The 18,389-nt window shown below is 40.5% G+C and overlaps 1 long non-coding RNA gene across 3 annotated transcripts in view; it reads left to right on the top strand.

The window, feature by feature from the left end:
- Positions 1–3,126: 3,126 nt before the first annotated feature.
- LOC141759371 (uncharacterized) overlaps positions 3,127–18,389 on the top strand; it is a 32,467-nt gene continuing 17,204 nt past the window's right edge. For all 3 annotated transcript variants that reach the window (XR_012592108.1, XR_012592107.1, XR_012592106.1), the window contains exon 1: positions 3,127–3,381. This is a non-coding gene — a long non-coding RNA (uncharacterized LOC141759371). The remainder of the gene's footprint in view (positions 3,382–18,389) is intronic.

Raw genomic sequence — 18,389 nt, 5'->3', positions numbered from 1 at the left:
TATGGTGCAGGCACGGCGGCCATCCCACCACACTCAATTCACTCACACTCAAAACCACAGTTCAATAAAACACAACATGACAATATGAACAGTGTGAGAGGAGGGCTGCGGTCAAAAAGTCAAAAAATGACATCCTAATGTCTTTTCCTAACCACTTTACCTTGACCTCGATGGAAAAGGTCATGAGATCAAGGAAAGATGTGAAGGAGAATTCATGAGGATTTAGGAAAAGACAACGGCGGTGTTAAGAGAATCCGACTGCACTTACACTAGGCTTTGTAATTATGATGCGTCCGCTGTTAGTGACATGTGTCTGCCGTAGTGAAACTACAATATTCCAAAGGTGGACTACAAAAGGTGCTTCTCTGCCCAGTGCGTTCTTAAACAGACTCCTTCACCCACGGTGTGTGAAAGAGAGATACCGCAAGTCCTTCTGCTGCTGTAACACTTTACATCAACATATAATAAAGGATTATCTTACATAACGTGGAAAACCGGTGAAAAATATAACTTAAGTGAAATTTTAAAAAGGAATAGACTATATATTTATGTTGATTATTTGTTTATTGACAGTTTACTAAATGTTTACTGTTCATTTTATTTGTTATTCTTTTTTGTTTTTTACTAATGTGATACATGTTCGAAATAAATAAATAGAAATAAGGTGAAACGAAATGGTTGGCACTGACCACTCATATTTATCAACATCAATACCAATTAGTACATGACTGCATGAAAATATTGATATGCATAATAAGCATATCGTTTGTTTTCATGACCGGCCGAATGGTGTATGCGTCACTTTAAATATTGTGGCCGCGAGGAATTGTGGGGCGGCATTATCTCCTTTCCTATCGTAAAGGATGGTCCAGTGTATCCTATGCTAAAGGAGATAATAAAGGAGGCATTGTAGCACCTTTCCTTAGTATTTAGAGAATTCAAACAGTTCTTATCACGGCTGCTACTTAGATACTTCCGAGTCATTTCACTCAGTTAGGAACCTTAATAAGCAAAAAAATACTTTTCGACCGCAGCCTAGATCTTCAGGTTGCAGCTCCACAGACACAAGAACACACATACATATGGCACAGCCGCCATCCCACCACACTCACTTCAATAAAACACAACATAGCAATATGAAAAAGTGTGAGAGTAGGTGTAAGAGCCAAAACCTGATGCTGGCATACTGAGGTTGTGGTGTAATTCACTTTTATGAACACTAGGTGGCACTGCATTAATTGACTGACCCAGTCACGGGTATATAAGTAAGGAGGTGTGTTGTTGGCGTCAGGGTTTAGCCCGGAAGGGCAAATGGTTTTTGACCGCAGGGACGCTGAAATGTTTGCTGTGTAGTTGTTGTTACTCGTTGCTATGGTAACCGAAGCATGCTTCCTTAATACCATATTAGGAATAAATGAACTGTTATTGTAAAACCAACGAGCGGACTCAGGAGCAATTTTGTACAGCACAACACGCAACAGAAGGTACCATCTACAGCGAAAAGCGCGTCAGTCCAGGGCTAATCACCTCAGTAGCTAAAGTATCAGACTTTAGCTCCTACAGTAGGTCCTCAGGTTACAGCTCCACAGACACAAGTAAAGCCACACATACAAACATGGCACGTCGGCCGTTTCACCACAATGACTTCAATAAAACACAGCACAATAGAGCATGACAATATGAATAGTGTGTGTAGGTCTTCAGGTTACAGCTTCACAGACACAAGTGAAACCACACATACATATGACACGGCGGCCATCCAACCACATTCACTTCAATAAAACACAACACAATAGAGCATGACAATATGAATAGTGTGTGTAGGTCTTCAGGTTACAGCTTCACAGACACAAGTGAAACCACACATACATATGACACGGCGGCCATCCAACCACATTCACTTCAATAAAACACAACACAATAGAGCATGACAATATGAATAGTGTGTGTAGGTCTTCAGGTTACAGCTTCACAGACACAAGTAAAGCCACATATACATACATACATACATACATGGCACGGTGGTCATTTCACCACACTCACTTCAATAAAACACAACACTACATGACAATATGAACAGTATGAAAGTAGGTTTCAGGTTACAGCTCCACACATACATGTCACGGCGGCCTATACCACACAAACACATAGTATAATTCCAACAACGACTTGCACTTACTATTTGAAGGTCTACTTGACAGGTCTTTAAGTCTATTCTGTGCCGACCCTCCTCCACAATGAATGTCCTTTATGGCGTGGTATGCTAGTAGTTTTCATCAACCTGAAAGCGGAAGAGGTCACCTGTGAAGACATGTACTTCTTAGCTAGGTGGTTTGGACTTTAAACTGTAGAAATAGTTTCTTTATGTCCATTTTACTATTCACCATCCGTCCCTGAGGGCTAACACAAGATGTTTTCATCAGTATGAAAGCAGAAGAAGTCACCTGTAAGATATGTACTTCTTAGCTATATGTGGCGTGGACTTTTCACTGAAGAAAACGTTTCTTTATGTCCATTTTTTTACTCAGCATCCGTCCTTGAGGGCAAAAGTTAGATGTTTTCATCAGTATGAAGGCTGAAGAGGTCACCTGTAAGATATGTACTTCTTAGCTATATGTGGCGTGGACTTTTCACTGAAGAAAATGTTTCTTTATGTCCATTTTACTACTCAGCATCCGTCCCTGAGGGCAAAAGTTAGATGTTTTCATCAGTATGAAGGCTGAAGAAGTCACCTGTAAGATATGTACTTCTTAGCTAGGTGGTGTGGACTTTTCACTGAAGAAAACGTTTCTTTATGTCCATTTTTTTACTCACCATCCGTCCTTGAGGGCAAAAGTTAGATGTTTTCATCAGTATGAAAGCAGAAGAAGTCACCTGTAAGATATAGATAGATAGATAGACAGCTTTATTGATCCCTGTGGGGAAATTCGATTGCCACCAAGTCAGACAACAACAAACAAACAACAAAAACACAGTATTTACAATACACCAATAAATAAATAACATCATAAGAAGCCCTTTGAGACATAATCAACAGCTGAGAGGTACCATGGATCATATATTGTTTGAAAAAAAAAAAAAAATGTTTCTTTATGTCCATTTTACTAGCTACTTACCATCCAGTCCTAGAGGGCTACCGTTAAGAGTGACGTAGTTGTTTTCAACCGTTAGGAGTGACGTAGTTGTTTTCAACCGTTAGGAGTGACGTAGTTGTTTTCAACCGTTAGGAGTGATGCAGTTGTTTTCAGACATTCTCTGCTAACAGGGTTGTATATCAGAAAGCTAACTCAGTGTTGAAAATAGGAGCCCATGATCAAAATAAAGGTGTAGCCTTACGTCTCAGCAACAGTTCAGCAGGATTCACGTCGACGTCGGACTTCAGTTAAGTGATAAAAAAAACGAGACTTTATTCCAAGAGAGCGCAGTAAAACCTCGTTATCCGTAGAACATTTTAAAAGGAAATTATCATCACATTTAATTCATGTCTAATTATTTTTTTATGTTTAGATATATTTTCTTTTCTTCTGTACTGTTTTTGTATGTATTTAATTTTTTTTATTTGATTGTTTTCCACTGTTTGGTTAGGTTTTTCTGCACATTTTGTGTACTTCTTGTTGTTGTTTAACTTTTGTTGTATTTTTAAAATTGTTAGTTTAGATCTTTCTTTCTCTTTTTTGTTATTGTTTTTTTTCTCCTGGGGTTGGGGACAGGTGCTCTGTATAAGCCTGTGGCTTCTTGACCTCTCCTGACACATTTCTTGTTTGTTTTTTTCATTGACTGGATTTTTTGTGCAGTTTTATATATGTGCAAATAAAATTTGTTTTAAAAAAAAAGATAGATAAATAGACAGATAGATAGAAAGATAGATAGATAGATAGATAGATAGATAGATGTCCTTTATTGATCCCAAATTGGGAAATTCTTGTGTTACAGCAGCAGGCAATGCACAGGAACAGTAAATATACAATAAATATACATATGAACACTAGAGATAATATCTAGCGTACAAAATATAAAGAATATATTAGAACACACCATACATATACCAGACTTCTAGCTTATAAAATATAAAATATGAACATAGCAATAACATACTATATACAATATAAAAGTGTGCAATAACATACTATATATTATCAAAGTGTGCAAGTTACAATTCCACATGTGCAAGATTATTACCAGGACTAAAACAGAATGAAGTGTGATTGTGATAGAAACTATAAAGCTGAGTGGTTGGAAAAAAAAGCTTTAACTTGTAATGCAACGTTGATTACCACAGACAGAGCTAAACAATATGCATCACACCATATTATCTGAGCAATTGTTACTCATTGATACTTCTACCAAAGCGGTGGTGCTTTTTGTCCTGTATATTTTCACAATACATAATGCTTAAAGGCTCCCACACAAGTTCATTTATTATTTATAAGAGAAATGACTGTTAAGCACAAAGGGAGCCCTATTGTGTACTTACAATACTTTCCCAGAGTTTAATAAACAGGTTAACATTGGGGGACACAGCTATTGTTAAAGTCTTAATGCGGAAGAAACAAACATTTATTTCAGCTTTCTGGACGCTGTAACTTTCCAGGTTGAGTTGCCATAAATCACTGAATTTTGCAATAGCCCATAAATTCATACTGTATGATGATAACTCAGATCTAAGTAGGTAGTTGGCAAAATTTTTGCTCCATCTCAGCTGCCACTGGTAGCCTGGCAGTGTCGAGCAGATGGCGCTTTATGTATTTATAATTGTCCAAACATTGTAAGAACCTCTCAGTATTTGGATCCTGTGCACACTAATTAGCTTGATGGATATAAATAAAGTGCTTAAAATTTAGTGCATCGCAAAAACTGTGTGTCGGGGTGTGTGTGTGTGTGTGTCAGTGTTGACATAATGTATGGACTCTGCTTGCAGATGAGTGTTTTGCATCAGCCCTTATCTGTTTCTAAGAGCCAACTACCAGTGTCCATTATCCTGCTATACAACCTGGTACCATGAGCCTGGTGCTCTCAGCGGTGCCAGAAAATCATCAAAATATTTATGATCTTTCCCAGTAGAGCTGTAAAACTGCTTAAGATATTGACACTGTACATTTGTTATTACTTGAAATGATTTGACGGGGCCACAATTGACATATCTTATGAAAAAAGACCATCCTGAGCAGGCTGTAATACGCATTTTACATATATTGCTAGACTATGGTATCTTCTTATTAGACATACCATCTGTTGTTCAACGTCCAACATTTAAAAATAGGATTTGGCTGATTAAAATACCATAAAATGGTAAAATTAATCAGTAAAAACAACTTTGATGAGCATTATTACTGCAAATTATGAATCAGAGATTGTATCTGCAGCTAATGATGCATGCCAGGATTTTCTGGATCCCTCCTTGTATACAAGTAATTATACAAAATCAGTCATGCTCTTCTGCCTTGCTTATATTTTGGCTGATTTTCATAACGCTGGTGAGAGTGGTACGTCCGTCAGGTCCCCTGGAAAGCCTGCGGATTGACATTGCTCGGTTAGACGCAACACTGCATAAATTAGTAATTTGAGAATGACAGTAACATATAATACCAGCTGCTGTGAGGTGAGAGGAATATATCAGAAATGAAACAGATCAATCCCTCTAGCCTGACACAAGGGGGATATCTTCTTGTGGAAAAAATAAACAAAAGTGGCATAAAACTCATTTCTGGAGACATAAACTAATCTGCGAATGATTTCACCTTGGTGGTTAGTACTTTAATGAGAAGTGCTAGACTGTGACTGACTGCTGATGTCACTGCACCAAGATCTTACAAAACCAGTAACTGCTTTTGAGCATGACTTAATCTCAGAAAGCTCCAGCTGTGCTCTGACATTGACACGGTGCTGCTACAAACTCCTTAAATTTGGATAAAAGGTTCAGACACAAGCAGAGGCGACAGGGGTACAGATGTTGCAGACATGAATGGTGCAAATACAGGCTGCAGTATGACATATGGCACTATAACACAATATGTCTCGTGAAGAGATAAGCAAAAGGTTTCAAAATAAGGTCCACATTTACTTCCTGAGGCTTTTAACCACATCTCCTGGCCTTCCTCAGCTGATGGAGATGGTTTAGTTAATATCATATGACACAGACTCATGATAAGGTGGTCTTTAATGGGGGTCTTGGAGGGCTTTGCTGGTTGCCTGGCAACCTTTGGAGTCGCTGCTCACAGCCATGGTTCACCAAGAAATAGTCAAAGCACATAACTCCCCATAAAATCACAATTTGTTGTTTTTACATTCCTGTGTGTGTACGGATGACTTGTTACTTAGTGAACTTTAAAGGTCTTGGTAGATTTCTTTATCTTTGCACAGAGGCAGACTATCTGTTTCCTCGTTTCCAGTCTTAATGCAAAACTAAGCAAATCCTGAATATTTTACACACAGAGTGGTCTCAATTTTCTAATTTTGGGGGTGGCTGCAGATTTAGAGCGGGTTAAGCTGGTATGACATGGTTGATTCCAATAGATTCCTAAGGTTTTCTAGTTTCATATGATGCCATATCATCATTCTAGCTTAAAAATGAACCCACTACAACCTAAAAATCACATCCATCAGATATGGAGAAAGCTAAGCATTAGTTTGGAGTTGTTTTTTTGTGTCCACCTGATAAAATAAGTTCAATATTTCACTCTTTTTTTAGCTCTGTTTTGTTCTCCACCAACTCCTGATCGATATATCTGGCTCTTTAGCTGCTAAATGTTTCACTGTGTTCACCAGCTAGACACTAACTGTGTTTATTCTGCCTTTTGGTGCTGGGCAGGTAGCGCACAGGTGTTCTTATTACACAAAAGTCCAATGTGTATTGTCATCAGAAAGACTTGTACAGCACCGTTCAAAAATCCACTATAAAGTAAAACTTTATACATATTAACTCAAGTAGCAGAGGATCCTAACTCATCAGCATCATCCGGTTGTTTATGTAACATGGGGGCCGCAGTAATTATGCGAGTACACCGTTGTAATTTATGGGAAACGTGTCCTATTTTGATGTAGAAGGATTAAGAAGCCTCCGAGGCTTTTTGACACCAATTCATGCAGGAATGAATGCAAAACATTCTCCGCATGTCACCAACAGGCAGATCTGCATCAACAACATTGTGCCGGGGAAAAGATTACACTGATGATGATGATGCGTGCGTTCACTGAGTGTAGTCATCCAAACAGTTTGTTACCTTTTTTTTTCTTGATGCAAAGCAGCGAGTTGTCTGGCCTCATTTCTCCAACAATTTTCCCATTCCATCTGTCTGATTACAAGATTGTGAAAATACATTCGTTTTAAAAATATATGAGTGAAAACACTTCAAGTGAGACATCCCATGAAGCTTATTAAACCTTCTTTTTCCTTCCACTACCTGTCATTTAAAGTGTAGAGACCTTCCATCCACCTGTTAAGCCTTCCTTAGTAGATGTAATTTTTTCTGTGTAATAAGATGTGGGATTCAAGACAAGAACTTGCCGTACTCGACGCTATACTGAAATGAAAGAGCTGTTTCAAAAGAAAGTCCTCATATCAAATAATTGCATAATAAATTGGAATGTCCAACACAAGAGTGACATTAAATATTCAGCAATTTAATTTGAACATTCTCTCCCACCAGTTTTTTATAAGAAAATCACCACTTCAAATTAATATAGATTGATGCCGGAGGGTGGGCAAGATTTATCTGGAATAAACAGACACTGCTCTTTGGGCAATGAGTCTCTACTGTCATCTTTTCACAGGGACTAAAAATCCTTCTGCTCCCACTTAAAACATCAACAACTCTAACGGGCATGTGGGCAGGATAAATAAAACGCTCTGACAGAATGATACGGCTTTTTCTAGCCTGACCCTCAACCCCAGCTTGCTTGTTTTCCTTTCCTTCAAACTTTTGCGTAGGTTTGGTTTGTCGGCTTCCTGTTGCATGTGTGGTATTTTTTTTTCTCCAAAATTAACATCAAACCAAAGCAAACTAATTTGTTTTTATGATATCCTGCTAAGCAGTGCACAGGCTCCCCTTTGGGATACACAAACAACCTCCCAATATTTGGATTGACACAATAATTACATCAGAACTGTGGTTCTATTCATATTCGTATTTGTGCACATTCTGACAGAAATGAACAGAGTTGTGAGCACGAAGGTTGATGTTGAGCTCTAAAGTTGCAAAACAACGATATTCAACATTTTGCAAAAGTGAAAGATGAATGAAGGGAGACCACATTTTTCATCCAAGGACCTCAGTGCCTCATGTTGACACCTCCACTATGCTGAAGTGACCCTGAGCAAAAACGAATTCCTTACTTTTGTCTGACTTTCTCTGGGCCATATCTTTGTGAAAATATTTGTGGAGAAATCTCAGTGTCTGCCCTATTTATCTTTAATTTGCCATTGCCTTGGTTTGCCTTCCGAGGACAAAATCCTACAAATTTAAATTAATGACCTAAAGTAAAGCCCTCAGTGAATGGTCTAAGCATTTCAAAAGCATACAGAAAGTGGCGACTTATGTATTCTGTAGGCCACAACCCCACAGAACCACGCTATTCAGAGTTAAAGAGGACCTATGATGCTTATTTTCAGATGCATACTTGTATTTTGGGTTTCTACTAGAACATGTTTACATGCTTCGATGTTAAAAAATAGCTTATTGTTCTCATACCGGCTGTGCTGCAGCACCTCTTTTCACCCTCTGTCTGAAACGCTCTGATTAAGTTCCACTCTGTTATGATTAGTCAACCGAACCAAACTCTTCGGACTCCACTCCAGCTGCGCTCTAACTAGCTTTGTTGGGGGGCGTGCCAAGCTATGTGTTACTTGTGTTACTTGGTGACATCACCACGTTACAATCAAGACATTTTAGGCAGTTCAGGAGCAGTATTTCTGTGGGGGAGAGTAAATACCTTTGGCATGGACTTTGGGCTTTGTAACTCTGCAGACCTTTTACATGCACAAAAAAAACTATACAACACACTAAAGGAAAGGAAACAAGCACAAAAGCACAATAAGTTATCTTTAAAGGAAGAGTTTGACATTTTCAGAAATATATGCTTTTATTGGAGAGCGTGAGATGAGAAAATCGATAGCACTCACAGACACAAGTGGCATCGATTTTATTATTATTATAAAATAAAAGTTTAGTTTTTTTACACAATATTGTTATAAAGCCAAGCTTTATATTCATTTACTGTCATATGAGGGCTGCAAAGAGATTTTTATATTAGCGACAACATAAGAATCTATGGTGTGGTGGTCTTCCTCAGAAAATGGATTTGAGCTGTAATGGAGACATATAACATGTTCTTTTAAGGTTCACAGTACAGAGATAGACTGAATGAATGTGTGTCATGCAGCATAATCCCAATGATTGTGTGCTCTGCCCAGGATGGTGCCATTGTTTCATGGATCTGTTGATGGCTGGTTTCCAGCACAATCTCCTTTGTCACATCTCCAGCTCATCATCCCATCTCTCTCTCTTTTTCCTGGAAGCAGCCCTCTTATCTGGCTTTCCCTCTTCCCTTTCTTCCACTGCTTTAATGCATCTTGTCAGATTGAGTGTCTCCGAGTCACAGCTCTCTCATTTTTGGATTATAGAGCCCTCGAGGGTTTGTTGTTGTTTTATTTTCTTTCTTCAGCCCTGCCTCCGCTCTTTTTCCTCTTCAACTTCGTCTTCTTTATCCTCCCCTTATTTTTCCTCCTGAGATAGTAGGCCAGTATTCCCACTAAGCTTCTTACTCCAAACCTTCATCTTTCTCTGTGTCCTCATGCACCCGATTCGACTCTTATCAGGCCATTAAATAGGCGTTATCGGTCTCTATAAGCACCATAGATGTGGGTCAATAGGGGCCAACTACGCCTACTACATTGTAAAAGTGAAAGCGAAACTTAAAGCAACACGTTCTAACATGAAATTAATGAATTTTTAAGTTTTGAACACAAACAAAAAGGATTCTTTAGGTTTAAACAACAAATACACTTTAGGGAAAACATTGTGTTTTGGCTTAAAATAACTACATTTCAAAAGTGAAAGTGAAACTGTTAGAGGTCACTGTCGTGTTCTTTTACACCTTCTTTCGGTGTTCTATCATGTGTATAGATGATAAAACCATAGACTGTATATAAGATGTGGATGTAGTCACCCTGATGTCACCCTTTCGTTTGTGGACTGCCGTTTTGAAGCCTCGAGTTTGGCATTTTGGCCGTCACCATCTTGCATCTTATTTGCAACCAGAAGTGATACGAGATGGTTGAGCAAGGCAACCAGTTAAAAAATAAAAAATAAACTAAACTCATATTTACAATGTTTACTGAGGTAATAAATCAAGTAAGAAGTACGGCCATTTTCTCATAGACTTCTATACAATCAGACTTCTTTTTGCAACCAGAGGAGTCGCCCCCTGCTGGCTATTAGAAAGAATGCAAGTTACCCACTGGCTAAGACCTAATATTGGTTGTTGTAGGCCCCTATTGACCCACATCGATGGTGCTTATTGCAACTGATAATGCCTTTTTAATAGCCTGACAACACGCTGCCTCATGATTGGAGCAAGGAGTTCATAATGTCCATATGTCACTCAGACAGTTACTATCTCTATGCACCCCTGGATCATGTTGGGAAGGGCGTAGGGCTCCACAGCCCCAGGGTTTCCTACGGCCGCCATGCACGGTTATCAGTGGTTACACTTGGCATTCAGCTGCGCCAAGTGGAAGCACGTCTACATCACAATCTCTCCCCCCTGCTAAATCAACCAGTATGTGTGAGGCCAGAGCACAAAAATAAAGCAACAGCTCAGCAGGAGTGGCCTACTTAAGCCGGCAGTTTGCCGCGCTTCCGTTTGACTGATTTCACAACTGCAACTTCCACAAAGACTTGGCTTTTAAACCCCACTGAATGGTCTTGAGGGTCCAGGCCTCACAAAAAGATCAACTTGATGTCTTTTTAGCTTAAATGTTTTTGGTTTCACTGTAACAATGCATTTAAAATATTCATAAAGGGACTGAGAGCTACAGAGGGCATTCATGTTTCTGCTTCAGTAGACCCAAGGAATTTCCTCTTTGTTTTTCGGCTACAATAATGGGATTTGTATCATAATGTAACTGGTTCAAACTACAATCACCATCAGCTTTTTGTTTGTAATGATGTTCCGAATGAAATCACACACATAAGTCACAGCGAGAAGGTTTCTTATCTTAGCGGTAGATGCTGATTTTCTGAGCGAGTTCAGTGAACCGCCATCATTTATTAGGATTTTTTACTTCAACCTTTTTTCGTCTCCGCGGGAGGTTGTGTTTGTTAATTTCTCACATCTCTGCACAGGATGGAGAGCGTTGCGAAGATGAAAAAAAGGAAGTCATCTCCTCCTGTCTTGTCCCCCCGTTCTCCTCCTCTCACTCAGCTCAGCACCCTACGGCGCGGCGAAGCTAAGCAGACGGCTGTCCAGACTCCCCAGATCATTACACAGGACTCATACTGGGAGAGGTGTGTGGGAGGTGGCCGTGACTCAGTGTATCCACCAGTGTTTACTGACATTCATCTCCATATGTCACGACCCCAGCCAATCAGAAAGATGAACGTGGACTTGTCTTTTTTTGAGGGGTGTGGTGGGGGGATGAATGCATGCACTTTCCCGTGGTAGCTGCATGTTACACATTTATTAACACACCAGATAAGATTGTATCTCCACCGACACGGTTCATTTACATCCCCTATCAGATAAGTCTACATTTTGCTCGTTTTGCACCATGCACTCTCATCTAGTACAGGCAGGGTAAAACATACTGTTTAGACGATGCAATTCACACGGAAAAAATCCCAAACCCTCAAATCTCAAATGAAAACGACCGGCTCTTGTACCGACTCCAATTACATTTTGGCATATCAGTATGAGAATACATACTCCAGAGCAAATTAAACCCCCTTGCTTAACCAACCTCCCCCCCAGCAATTCAATTCTATGCAGCGCTGAAATCACTTCCCTGACTGCACTGCCAATCTCTCCATATGAGGGAAAAGATTCACTCCAGTCTATTTCTGAAAGTCTAATAAGATGAACCCTCACACTCGCCATGCTCAGATAAGGAGTCGCTTGAGTGTGTTGAAGTGTTTACCATGGCTCAGGCTTGCCTTCCATACACAATACCCGCTCCAGATGTCTTAACCCGTTCATTTCCTCACAAGTGATTCTAGAGCTAATTTGTACCAAAACGGCATTAGAAATTCATGGCCTCCGTGCTTTTCACTGAATAAACTATTTCCTTTAGTAACAGCACTTGTACATAATGGATAATGTTTAATTCCAGTCATAGCCAGTGTGTAGGTTGGTCATTCACAGAGATTCAGGGTAACTACAGCAACACTTCAGGGATGACCTAAGGGGAGATTGACTAACGATAAAGAGGGAGAAGATAAAGAGGTGGTTGAATTGGCGTTCTCTGGCCTTGCATCTTATTATTAACCTTGTTATCAGCCTCAAGGCATACAGTTCCACTCTGTTTATGCGTTCCCTTCTATTATCGAGTGCCCATAGGCCATGCTGCCATTTCATCATAGCCTGGTAAATTGCAGAGTTGAAAGATAGCCCACCCCATCAGCGAGACCGCTGTGAATCGCTTTTGTGCATGATGCAAAGCAGAAAATGTCATCGGCAATGTGATCCTCGTGTTTTCCCCCCAGAGAGGCCACATCCACCTCCTGTTTCAGATGCATCAGCTTCTCCTGCTCTGCGACTCCCACGCGAGCACAGAACTCACTGTGCGATAAATGGCATTTAGTTTGTTTTGAGGAGGCCGTGCAAAGTGCACGAGCAAAATCGAGCCTGTTGGTTATTCATTGATGAAATTATGTTTTTTCAAGTGAGCAGGGAAAGGGTGCCTGTACTTGGTAATCTTTACACAGACTTTCAATCACATAAGCTCAGACGTTTACCAGAATGTCCTCTCTTTACTTGTCTCTCAATGTGAGGGATTTCAAACCTGCAGTAGGCAGAATGTTTTTGGCATCATTGGGCAAAAATTCCATAAAAACCTTTCAGCATTTTGTAATTCAAGTGCTCTGAGAGAAAACTAGACCTCTGCACCTCATCATGGCTCTGTTTTAAAAAATCTAGCCTATGACGGGAGACTTTGGCCAATCACAGGTCATTTCAGAGAAGAGAGCGTTCCTATTGACTGTTCATTCAACGGAGGCAGCTGTTAATCACTCGCAAATTCCAATAAACTAGGTCAAACTAGGCAGCTGTAATGTCTATTTCTCGCCTCAAATGTTTCCAGAAACATCTTTGTAGTGTACTGTTTAGCTGTAAAATGAGAAAGTTAGCTCCGGCTGGTGGGCGGTGCTTGGTATTTCCTGATCTCAACACAAACTTTCTTATTTTACAGCTAAACAGTACACTACAAGATGTTTCTGAAAACACTTGAGGTGAGAAATAGGCATTACAGTAACAGAATATTGATTCATATTTGATCAGCGCTGCCTAGTTTGACCGTTTCATCAGAGGTCGCGAGTGATTGACAGCTGCTCAGAGACGGTAGACACCAGCTCGGCTCTGATTGGTTGTTTTACTCCGGTCTGTGAAATCTTGCAGATGCCATTAGGAGCACCGGAGGACACCAGAGGCTCATGTTTTTTTTTTTCAGATTACCTGTCTCATGCACTGCTGTAATGACTTTTTTAATCATATTTGCTCCAGTTCTACCCACTGCAGCTTTAAATTATAGAAATAAAACACACAAAAATGTGAAATAAAAGTCTGTTCAACATCTCATATGTTTTCTATACATCATATTGCTCATCCTCTCTTCTTTGAATGACTTTTCCTGATGAAAACATCAGTCCCATCTTTTGATATATTTTTAGAAATACATTCCAGCAATGACCAACGTCTATTTATAACCATTGATTGCATGATCACTAGGGCACAATCAGGCCCTTGTCGACGTAGCATTGGGTGATTGTTCTCTTTGAGCTACTAGTTCCCTTTGATTATTGCTGGTGATTGCTACAGAGTGAGTGCAGTCACACACACACACACACACACACACATGTACTCTTCATACTCTTCAACTCCTACAAAATGTGACCTGTGGTAATCAGTGTAACCGTTTAGTAATCACTGTGCGTGTTGAGTCTGGATGAAGGAATGAGTTTAAGCAGAGCACAGTATAGAGTCACCCTCTGTTTAATCTACTTGGCTCCTAGGTTGTAATCCTCTTCCTTATACCCTGACCTCCAGGGCTTAGAACACACCATTCAGATGATACAGTAATAATAATAATCTGTCCTCCTCCTCCTGTCCCGCGCCCGTGTCTGCAACACATGCCACTATGGATCTATGTAATTATCCTTGTGCTGCAGATGGCAAAATTTGATTAAAATCCTCTCCAAAAAATCACGCTTTGTGCCCATTTCTCCGGACAACAGGATGTAATACTCCGCCTGAACATTCAAAGGTGCAGTAGCTGCGAGGGGGCCGCCGTGGAAGTGGTTCATCAGTGTAATTGGTGCTTTTCGCTTTGGCCCAGGGTGTGGAGCAGAAGGTAACAGATGTCTGTCTGAAGGAGATGTAGGTCACTGAGTTTCCTGCGCTCCCACTGATCCCATCAGATAAAGAGGAGGTTGCTTCTGAGGCTGCGTCCCGCCATGACACCCTATCAGATCTTACTTCCTGTGTTTGAGGAAAATCCATGTCTTTTGAGACTGCTGGAGAGGCCATGTCAGAGTAATTACTGCACCATGATATCATCTACCCCCACTTATCCTCTAATGGCGATGAAAGCTAAATCCCAGTATTGTGGCCTCCTTTTCATTTGTCCCTGAAAGTGACAGGATTATATGTTTGGAAATTAGTATGATTTTGAGGAGTAAATCAGAAATAAACAAGGTGATTCAGACAGTACCAGGGAATCCTTCCCTCTAAGCATCTCTCGTGACACTTAGGTCTGTTTCGTACCACAGGGCTAACAAGAAGCTTAATGGTGTAATCCTCATCAGATGGCGGTCTGGTAGACTGTCCTCTTAGTGACTTATCCCCTGAGCCACAGGTCAAAAGGTCACGGCCCAGGTAATGCCACCACACTCCAGATAACTCCATGACAATCTGAGTCGTAAAAAATGACATTTGCATGAGTATATAAAAGCAAATTCATTGTTTTCCCTGCTCCCCTCCCCTCCGCTCTCGCCGGCACACGGCCTGCACAACCCTCGCCATCCATGATGGATTATGGGAAGGCCCCCGGGGCATTCTGACTGGCTGGTTTCACTATCTGCCGGGTGTGACCCACATCCCTCTCTCTGAATAATCCTTTTGTTCCTGCGATCTCTGAGTACCTAGCCACATCTAATCCTTTGTGCTGCTTTATTTCGACGTTAGATTTCATCTCATCCGAGCGTCTTCCTGATGATTCCCTTCATTCCCCTCATCAATTGGTTTTGGATGTGCGTTGAATCTCTATTTGCCACAGGTTCATATGAAGGGAAAGGAGTTCTGGTAATTGGAAGTGTTATGTTCTGATCTCATCCTACGTTATCACCCAAAGCACATCAGATTAGTGGACAAGGAGTTATTACCCTGCATGTAACACTAGACTTACTCACTGTATAAGTACTGATCATACCCTGAAACTATACAAGACCACTTGTTTTTTAAAAATCTGATTCCTACAAACTCCAGACGGAAGATGCCACGCTACAATAACCACCAACAATTGATTGATCAGTTCAATATAGTGCAGTTAATACGGTGTGAAGCATCGATGTTGACATTTTTCATTCCTCCTCATGAAAGGGCAAGTTCGGGGATGAAATACGGAATCATTTTTGGCGTCTTGTTTTGGCTACAGCAACCTAACTGGATCTCACATCTCTGATGGTGATTCAAATCGTGGTGGCTTTCAGGTTTAATGTTTTTTTAATGTTTTTTTAATGATACTACAAAGAGAATACGCCGTATTTATTCTCATCTCTCACTCACACGGGCGCATTTATGCATGCACACACAAGACTTAAATTGGTCAGAGCCCCTTGAGCCATTTGGAACCCCTCAGCAGCTAACCCAGTATCTGCCTTACTGTAATAAATAAATAAAGCTTTCTGCATCTATTATACATGGATATATACCATATGGATATACGGAGGAGTTACAAACTACGTATTAAACCAATGCTGTACTGAACTGTTATAAATGTATGTATGTTGGTGGAGAATCTGTTGTTCACTTCACAGACTGATCTGACCATAAAAACAATGATGCAACAGCAAAACAGATACTCTGATTACTCTGCACTATCCTCCACAAATATACAATACTGAAAACTGAAGCACACCCTATGCCAACCATACCTTTCATAACCCTCTGAAATGTTCACTCTACGGTATATCTTTCTCTATTCCTCTGTTATATCTGTCAGTAAAAATAGCCCTTCTTCTCCTCTTCCCAGCTCTTTTATTACCTTTTATGACCTTTTCATGACCAGTGGAGGTGAAGCTACTTGCACAGACTTCAACTCTCTCTTGATTAAAATATACTAAAGCACTAAATAAAGCACCTTTTTCACCTGCCCCTTCAACCGTTAATGATCCAGCAATTTCTTGTGTCATTGTCACAGCATATGGGAACAGATTCTCCACGTAAGACACAAGACTATAGCGAATAGAGATTACAGAACCAACAGCTAATGGATCCTGCTCCTGTATACACATTTACATAGCCTATGCATATACACATGCAATATGGAATAATACCAGTGGCAGGTTTACAACTCACTGTAGACGGATGGCATACTTAAATGTTTCTACGTGACTCATTTTAAAATGGGTACCCCATAAAAGAGTCTTAAAGGAACAATGTGTAACAATTAGGGGGATCTATTGGCAGAAATGGAATATAATATTAATAAGCATGTTTTCGTTAGTGTATAATCATATGATAATAAGAATCATTGTGTTTCCGTTACCTTAGAATGAGTTGTTTATATCTACATATGGAGCGGGTCCATATAGAAAAACATCCAAGTTCTCCATAGCTTGATTTGGCCTTGATTGCCGCATGTTGTTACAGTTGCTAAGCTATGATTGGACAACTGTTGTTTGTGGGAGGGGTTTAGCCAACAGCCAACTGCAAAATGTGTTTCATTCAGAATTCAGTACTTTTCTGGTTTCCATATTTTCCATCTCCTCCAAGTGGGAACTTTTGCTTCTTGCGAGTAGCAAGATCATTAAATCTGTGATACGAGGGCAGACTCGACACCCGTTTTTCACTTGTGTGAAACCACTGTGTGAATGCTGAAAATCACAATTTCACTGAACCCAGCGCTGTCGCAAGTTAAAAGGAGTCATAACATTTCAAATGAAATAGTGTGAAATGTGAACGCTGAACAGATTTACGACACAACAGGGTGTAAATACCACCTAGAGTATCATCCTGCACGGTCCTAATTATTCACCTCAGCAAAGTCTGCCGTTACTCTCCGCACCTTTTTCTTCTCTCTTTCGTTGCTGCGAAGTCTCTGATTGGCCAGTCGGGATCCAATTTATGCAGTATCTCACTTTCAAGGTCAGACTTTTACACTTTCTCTGTGCTCAAATCTCATTTCTCATTTTCCCCTCTAACTGTCCTGCTGCTTTTAACCCCAACTTGCAAAACATGAAGAATGAGACATCAGGAACTCACATTTGACCGGAGATAAGCGAGAGGATTAATGATAAGGATGCAATTACACTAAAAAATTTCTATTATCGAGTTGACGAGATGAGAAGAGTTCTTTAACTACCCAATATTCTTTTCAAAGCCAAATGGGAGCCTTAGTTGACTGTGTGGGCTGTTAGTGGACGAAGACAGAGGTCATGTTTTGTCTCAACATGTGGACACACTCACATGCCCTCTGCCTTTCTCTCTCTCTTACACACACACTTACGCAAAAGGGAAAACTTGGCAGTCCGACACCATAACTACTCAACAAATTGCTGTCCAGCCTGCTGTTGGCCTGTGCGCATCATGTCTCGGCATTCGAACGACAGCTTTGAATTGCTTATTATGCAGTTTCTCTGGAGTGCACTGCTTGCACATGCAAGCTGCAATCTCAGTGCAGCAGCAGCTGACTAGGGAAACTGTGGAAATAATTGTCTGTCGCTCCTTGTTGGCTGCTTTGACGTCTGGCGAATCCCTTTGTGGTGCACTAACAGAGCTGTTTGAAATCTCTGTCAGTGTGGTGGGAAGTGGCATAACGCGAGTGTGCGCTACATGCTAGTTCACATCTGCGGTGCATTCCACGATCCACAGACTGGCTGGTGGGCAGATGAGAGGTTGGAGGGAAGAGCAGGCTGAGCATAATAGCTGTAGGTTTGACCCCGGCAGATGGACAAGACAGC

The sequence above is a fragment of the Sebastes fasciatus genome, chromosome 21 (assembly GCF_043250625.1).
Source record: "Sebastes fasciatus isolate fSebFas1 chromosome 21, fSebFas1.pri, whole genome shotgun sequence".
Classification (NCBI taxonomy): Eukaryota; Metazoa; Chordata; class Actinopteri; order Perciformes; family Sebastidae; genus Sebastes; species Sebastes fasciatus.
The sequence above is the reverse complement of the archived record's forward strand: the minus strand, read 5'-3'. Positions and strand labels throughout refer to the sequence as shown.